We start from the raw sequence: 8,191 nt of genomic DNA on the forward strand, positions 1-8,191 counted from the left end.
GAGGTGTTAAACGATGATTATGGACAACTCCGGGGCAGTCCTTAGAACCAGTATGGAGGTGTTAAATGGTGATTATGGACAACCGGTTCATCTTCGAACATATGTTATGTGGGGGAGAATGTACCGACCCGACCGGTTGTTTTGAGCTCTAGCACGTCGTTCAGCAGTTTGAGGTCTTAAGTAGCTTCACTTAAGGTATTATGACTTGTATGTATGGTCGGAATTGAATTTTGGGAAGTTTGGAGTTGATATGGAAATAAAATTCTAATTTCGGAAGCTTTAAGTTGGAAGAATTAACTAAGGTTTGGCTTTTGAGTAAACGACATCGGAATCGGGATTTGAAGGTTCCAACAGGTTCGTATGATGATTTCGGACTTGTGCGTATGTTCGGGTTGAGTATCGGGTCGTCCGGGAGCATTTCAGCGCTTATTATGGAAGGTTGGCATATTGAAGATTTAAGAATTTCTTAAGTTTGGTTTGAGGTGGACCTTGGTGTTATCAATATCCGTTTGGGATTCCTAGCCTTGGAATAGGTTGGTATTGTGATTTATGACTTGTGCGCAAAGTTTGGCGTCACTCCGGAATGCTTTGGTATGATTCAGATGCGTTCGCTGAAGTTTGAAAGTTAAAGGAGGATTTCGATCATCGATTTGTAGTTCCGATATTGTTTGATGTGATTTGAAGGCTCGAGTAGGTCAGTATGGTATTTTAGGACTTGTTGGTAGGTTTGGTTGAGGTCCCGGGGGGCTCGGGTGGATTCTAGATGGTTAACAGATCGATTTTTTGACGTGTGGAGAAGCTGGAAAATTTGGTTGTTAGTGTAACCGCTTCTAAGGAAGACTCATCGCAAAAGGGAGGAAGTGGACTGCAGAAGCGACTGGGAGTGAACTGCACAGAGGCCACAGGTGCGAAGGAATTCCCGCACCTGCGAGATCGCAAATGCGACTGTTGGAGCGCAGAAGCGGAGGTTGGCCAAAAAGGTCTGGGCTGCAGAAACGGAAAAGGAGGCGCAGGTGCGCGAGTGCAGAAGCGCTTAAGGCTCGTAGAAGAAGAAGCAGAAGCGCTACTTGCGGCGCAGAAGTGAGGGTTGTTGGGTTGTGCTGAAGCCGCACCAGCGACAGATTATCCGCAGGTGCGGAGCAGAGAAGCGGCTACTGTTCCGCAAGTGCGAAGGTCGGGCTGGGTAGTGTGTTCTTTTAAAACGGGGGTTTGGCCCATTTTTATCTCATTTCTTCCATGGAAGCCGATTTTGGAGAACCTTTGGAGTGCCATCTTCACCAACTATAATGGGTTTTAGAGCGATAGGCATCAGTTTGAGGTTTTAGAGAAACTTTGGAGCCGGTTATGGAATTTTGGAGCGAGGTAAGTCTCTTGTCTAACCTTGTGAGGGGGAAACTACCCCTAGGTGATATTTATTGTTGTGTGAAACTAGTTGTGGGTGCTACATATGCACGAGGTGATGAGAGTCCGTACATAGCTAAAGCATGATTATGTCTCGGTAGACTTTGGACTTTATCATATAATATTTAAATTGTTTGGACTCATTTTGCTAGTTTAATTAATTGAAATTCTAACTAAAAAATGGATTTGAAAAAAAAATAAATATATTAGGCCGAACTTTATCACCTTGAGTTGTTTCCAAGATATTTGATAAATGTAAAGGGGTGTACTTATTATTGTGCTCATGTACTGTATTGTAAACACGTATCTTGTAATTTGGTAACTTCCTTCCTTTCTTGTGGAGCAGGTCGAACGCCTCGGCAATATATAGATGCATCTATGGTTCGTGTCGCCCGATCCTCGGCAGTGTACACATTATCGGGCCGAACGACCTCGGCAGAATCGTGTGTGATATCGCTAGTAGTCCGAATATTCACAAGATAAACCTTCCACTGATGCCTGGAATTTTATGATATTTCTTATTTATTTAGTATTGACACTTGGCATTTTCTGAGATATTAAGGTACAATACAAGATCGTGAAATTTATGATTTAAAAGAAATAATTGGAACATTATGAAATTATAGATTTACTCCACTATTGTTGTGCACTTCATATCTGTTATGAATTATTATATTATTTACTTGGACCTCTAGTAAGCGTCGATGCCGACCCTTCGTTACTACTTCTCAGGGGTTAGGCTAGATACTTACTGGGTACGCATTGATTTACGTACTCATGCTGCACTTCTGCACTAAATATGCAGGATATGACAGGTCATTTGGTGATCATCTTGGCGCGTAGGCGCATCTATTGAGGAGACTTTACGTGAGCTGCATCTCACGCTATGCATCGCAGTCCATCGAGTCTTTATCGTACTATTTATTTTATCCTGTCTTATTTACATTCCGGACAGATGTTGTATTATCATTGTATTCCTTAGAAAATGCTCATGTACTTGTGACACCAGGTTTTGGGAGTTCCCACGGGTTGTTTGTTATTGTAGTTATGAAAATATTATCATTTATCCTGTAAATTCTATTCCAAACTATTTAAATAAGGAAAATTATGATTTCACAATACTAAAATGAGTAATTAAGATGATCATTCACTATTTGTTTGCCTGACAGCGGTATTAGATGTTGTCACAACCTTTAGTGGACTATGGGTCGTGACAATTTTAGGGCCATAAAACTAGAATTCCACCTGATTTTCAGATTTTCTTTTGTACTATAGCCCACGCCTTCTACATAGGCCTGGGTGGCCAGACCCGAATCCCCTAAATATTGTCAGAATATCAAAAACGACCTAAGAAACAATAGACACTGCCTCGCCATAACTGTTTCTCATGTTTTGGTGTTTTAGAGCGATAAACCTGGAATTATGCCCGATTCCCAGATATTCGTGTGATATAGCCTATTCCTTCTACATGAGCCCGATCGGCCGAATCCAGATCGCCTAAAATTTTGTCGGACAATCTAAAATGACCTAAGGAACAACAATCAAAGTCTCGCCATGACTGTACCTCATTTTTTATATGTTTTAGGGCCATAAAACTGAAATTTTGCCCGATTCCTAGATTTTCATGTACTATAGCCCACACTTTCTGCATGGATCGGGGCATCCGAACCCGGATTGCCTAAATTTTGGGACCATCAAAATGACCTAAGGAACAATAGCCGCTTCCTCGCCATGACTGTTCCTCATTTTTTGGCATTTTAGATCCATAAAATTGAAATTCTACCCGATTCCTAGATTTTTATTTTTCTATAGCCCACGCCATTTGCAAAGTCCCGGGCGGACAGACCCGGATCTCGTAAAATTTTTCCAACCCATAAAAATTGATCTAAGGAACAATAGTCACTGCCTTGCCATGACCGTTACTATTTTTTTTGGTGTTGTAGGGCCATAAAATTAGAATTTCTTCCGATTCCTAGATTTTTGTGTGCTATAGCCCACATATTTTGCATGGGCCCTAGCGACCAAACCCGGATCGCCAGAAATTTTTTTGGACTATACAAAAATGACCTAAAGAACAATAATCAACTTCCTCTCCATGACCTTTCCTCGTTTTTTGGTATTTTAGGGCCATAAAATAAGAATTGCGCATGTTTCCCAAATATTTGTGTGCTATAGACCACACCTTTCGCATGGGCCCCGACATAAGGATCCGGATCACCTAAAAAGATTTCGGCCCATGAACAATGACCTAAGGAACATAATTCACTGCCTCGCCATGACCGTTACTCGTATTTTGGTGTTTTAGGGCCATAAAATCGAAATTACGCTCGATTTCCAGATTTTCGTATGCTATATAGCCCACGCCTTCTGCAAGGGCTCGGGCGGTTATGGTAGGCTAGAAACCCGTATTTTAATCATAGTTTGCATACTATCTAATGCATTTTACTTGTGTTTAAGCTTAAATGTTAGTGTATTGCACTTATTATATATTTTATGCCTTACAGGAAGTAATTCTGAGTTAAAAAGATAATCAGGAGCTAAATTGAACAAGTTAGAGCTTTAAAGTCTGATTAAAAGACGAATGAATTAAACTGGGATCGCGTTCGGGGGTCGGGAGCCAAGTTTGAATGTCAAAATTGAAGAAAATGAAGTACTCTGGAAAACTAATACTGCCGCACCATGGGGGCCGGCGCATGGGGTGGTGCGGCAGTGTAAATTGTTGTTGCCTTGTCAGAATTTGTTCTCTAAACCTTCCCACTAGCCCCTCGCATGGGCGGCGTATTGCGCGAAGCGCCTGTACAAATTTCTAAGAGTTTTTTCCTGTTTCGACTTGAAAAGGGTAGTTTTATCCGGCCCCACTTCTACATGGTATAAATATACCAAAAAGACATTTTTGAAGAGACTTTTGACCTACGGATGATTGCAAGAGCATTGGAGACTCAAAGCACAAGGATTTATCATTCTTTCCTCAACTCAAACAACCGAGCTTGGATTGAATTCATGTTTTGTTATTATTCAACTTTATTTATGATGACTTTCTCCATGATTATGGAGTAGTTTACCTTAGGGTTTGACGGATATGGTATTTTGATTGATATTTTTGGATTTTAATAATAGTTCTTTGCATGAATTCGTTTATGGAGCTTTGAATTGATTGTAACTTTATTCACCAGTTTATTTAATCAAAAGAGGAATATTTTTGTGATTATATTTGCGTTATTTTATTTGGTTTAATTTAGTGATTCTTTTAAGTAATCGAAAGAGCTTGTTGAATTGATGATTAAATCAAATTAGGATAATATTCGAGAGACGTTTTCCTAAAGACTAATCCATTAATGCGTTCTTGAACATTTTCACATGGCTTTATATTAGGTCACCTCATAGAGTTAAGATTTAATCGAGAGAGGAGTCTTGTCTACACGTATGAACTAATCATCGAGTGAATTCGTGAGAATCATTAGAACATTAGAGTGAATTGAACTAGAATTGGATCCCAAATAGCTACCTTACACCTATCCTGTCACGGCCCTTATTTCTCCCATTGATATTTCGGTGTTTCTCAACTCTTGTCTTTCAGTAATTATTGTTAATCTTTTTAGTTTTATAATTAATTTTAGTTGTTAATCATCCCAATCAACGTGTCAATCATACTGAATAGTGTTAAGCTAGAAATTACTTAAACATTATTTAAATCAATCCCTGTGGAGACGATAATTAAAATTATACTATCTTTGGCTAGCAAGCATTAATTTCGTGTTGTGTTTGTGCTCGTCAAATTTTGATGTCGTTGACGGGTATTGGCAATCAATAGTGTTCAAAATAGTTTTTGGTGCTAATTCAGGAATCTATTTTATTTTATTCTTCACGATTTTCTCTTCCGCGTTCAATCAACATGTTACGTTCATTGATGTATGACTTGATCTTCTGCAACAGAAGTAACACCCTAAAAATTGGAGTTGGAAAAACACTTCCGACAACTGATAAAAGAGAAAGAACTCACCAAATAATTCTTGGGGTAATCTCCAACCGAAGAGAACATGGCTAAAAACGGAGCAGGTAGTTGATATAGCTGCACAGAAAGCAGCCGCACGGGCAGCTGCTTAGGCAGCCCGTAGAGTTGTTAAGGAGACTGTCGAAGATGATGGCGGTCGAAAACTCAATCTAAATCGACCCTTGGTCGAAGACCAGTTCGAGAATGTGGTACCCAATCCTGGTAGAGCATTGGGTGATTATGCCAAACCAATCTACAATCAGGGACTGCCCACTATCAGACCTCCACCCATAGCAGTGAATAATTTTGAGTTGAAGCAAGGCTTGCTTCAAACCATCCAAAACAACTGTGTCTTCATAGAGAAGGTGAATGAAGATCCCAACACTCACTTGATGGATTTTGAAAAAATTATGAACACGATCTAGAACACCGGAGTGTTAAAAGATGCAGTCTACTTAAGGGCATTCCCCTTTTCACTAAAGGATGACGCAAAGCACTAGCTTCGAAGCTTACCAACTGGGTCGATCAGGACATGGGAATATATGAATAAAAGGTTTCTTGACAAATACTTCTTAGTTGCGAAAATAGTAAAATTCAGAAGAGAAATCCACAATTTCTGCCAGAAGGATACTGAAATGGTCTTCGAAGCTTGGGAAAGATTCAAAGAGATAGTGAGAAAGTGTTAGCATAATGGAATCGAATTGTGGATATAACTCCAGGACTTTTGGGATGGACTGACACTTTCCTTACGACGAACTCTGAGCACTGCAGTTGAAGGTCCTTTAATGAAGAAGACTCCTGAGGAGATTGTTGCAATTCCTAATGAGCTCTCTATAGATGTTAACCAATGGCGTGTTGAGATTAATGATAGAAGAAAATCAGTTAGGGTTCACCAGGTAAACTCCAATTCATCAGTGCAGTCCCAGCTAGATACCATGGCCAGAGAGATAAGAAATTTAACATTGGCCAAGGTATAGAGTAAGCCGCAAGAAGCAAATGACTTTTGTGGAATGGGACACCCTACACATGAGTGTCAAGCTTCAGCTGAAGTATTAAATGTCGTGGAGAGCTTTGACAGAGGCAACTACCAAAGTGGAAACAATTTTAACTCCATGGGGCATAAGCACCCAGGTTTATTCTTGAAGTTCACCAGGTCCAGGTGGTAGTGCAAACGCGTGGCAGCAAAATAACTCCAGACCCAAGGACAAGGAGCTCCAGGTTTTCAAAATTAGCTGAGGCAGCATTATCATCCTCCAGAGTCTAATCAGTTTAGTATGGAAGATTTGATAAAGGCCTTTATTATTAAGACAGGTGAGAGGCTTGAAACCCATGGCGCAGCTATTAGAGAACAAGGCACGACTATTCGAAACGTGGAAAGACTGGTGGGGCAACCAGATAATCTATTGTTTAAGAGGGTTCTAAGAACACTCCCTATTGATACTGAAAGAAATCCAAAAGAGACAATAAATGTAGTATCTTTGAGGAGTAGGCACGTATGGGAGGATACCGGGGAAAAATAAAAGGATGAACTAATTGAAAGACTGATGAAGATTGTGGAGGAGCAGAAAAATAACAACATTCAAGAAGGTGTAGGGATAGTAGTTGAGGGTCTGAAGAAGAAGAGGAAGACTAGAGCTCAGAAGAACAAGAAGAAAGATGAGAATGCAATAAATGAGGAGACTCAATAAAGTAAATATGTGTCTGTTCTACCTTTCCCGCAGAAGCAGTATAGAGAGAAGCTGGACAAACAACTTAGGCGCTTTCTAGAAGTGCTCAAGCAGATGCATGTGAATATACCTTTCATAGAGGTGCTTTCATAGATGCCAGCCTATGCTAAATTTTTGAAGGAGATATTGTCCAAAAAGTCAAAAGTGGAAGAGACACCGATTGTCAAGCTCACAGAGCATTTAGCAAAACAAGCTCCCTCAAAAGTGTGGAGATCCAGGGAGTTTTACTATACCTTGCTCTTTAGGAAGCACTAAGTTTGAAAAATCTTTGTGTGATTTAGGTTCTTCTATTAATCTTACACCTTTGTCTATACTTGTATCTTTGCAGCTGGCGGATCAAACCACAATAATACATGAAGGAATAGTAGAAGATGTACTAGTTCGGTGGGAAAATTTGTGTTCCTTGTGGACTTCATTGTAGTGAACATGGTGGAGAATAGGGAGGTCTCTCTGATTCTAGGAAGATCTTTCTTGGCTAATGGCAGAGGGATTCTAGACATTCAAGCAAGGCAGTTCATGCTCAGAGTGGCGGAAGAAAGGGTGGTCTTCAAAATAGAAGGATCAATGGGGCCCCTAAAGGAGCAAACTAGAGAGAGTAAAACTGATAAGTGTGGGGTATACCTAAAAAAAAAGGCCGAAAAGAAGCTCTCAACATGGATGTGTGCACTGGGTCGGGCATGTAAAAGAGATCCCGACTTCGATTCAGACCCCGACTAGATGAATCATGGGAGTTTCTTTTACCGATTACTTTTTATTTATGTGTCATGGGGACATGCAACAATTTAAAGTGTGGGATGGGGGATGTAAATATGTACATGTATGTTTGTTTTCTTGTGTTTTGTTCGAAACAAAATTAACTTTTCCCAACGATGGATTTCCTCGACCGACTTTTTGAGGGATTAAAGTCGAAGAAAAAAATAAAAAATATTTTATTTTTCTTAGGTAGTGTACAATTCTCCCTTGATTTTTCTTTGTGTCGTGGTTCTATTCCAAGGGTTTTATTTGAATCGGGTGTAGTCAGTTTTTCTTTTGTTAGGAATAGAGAAGTCTTGTGCTCTAGTGTTAAATGGAG

The 8,191-nt window shown here is 40.0% G+C and overlaps 1 non-coding gene across 1 annotated transcript; it reads right to left on the bottom strand.

Moving 5' to 3' along the window:
* Window positions 1–5,982: 5,982 nt before the first annotated feature.
* Window positions 5,983–6,089, bottom strand: LOC117280361 (small nucleolar RNA R71). The gene has a single exon (XR_004510898.1). It is a non-coding gene; the product is annotated as a small nucleolar RNA R71 (small nucleolar RNA).
* Window positions 6,090–8,191: the final 2,102 nt, after the last annotated feature.

The sequence above is a fragment of the Nicotiana tomentosiformis genome, chromosome 12 (genome assembly GCF_000390325.3).
Source record: "Nicotiana tomentosiformis chromosome 12, ASM39032v3, whole genome shotgun sequence".
Lineage (NCBI taxonomy): Eukaryota > Viridiplantae > Streptophyta > Magnoliopsida > Solanales > Solanaceae > Nicotiana > Nicotiana tomentosiformis.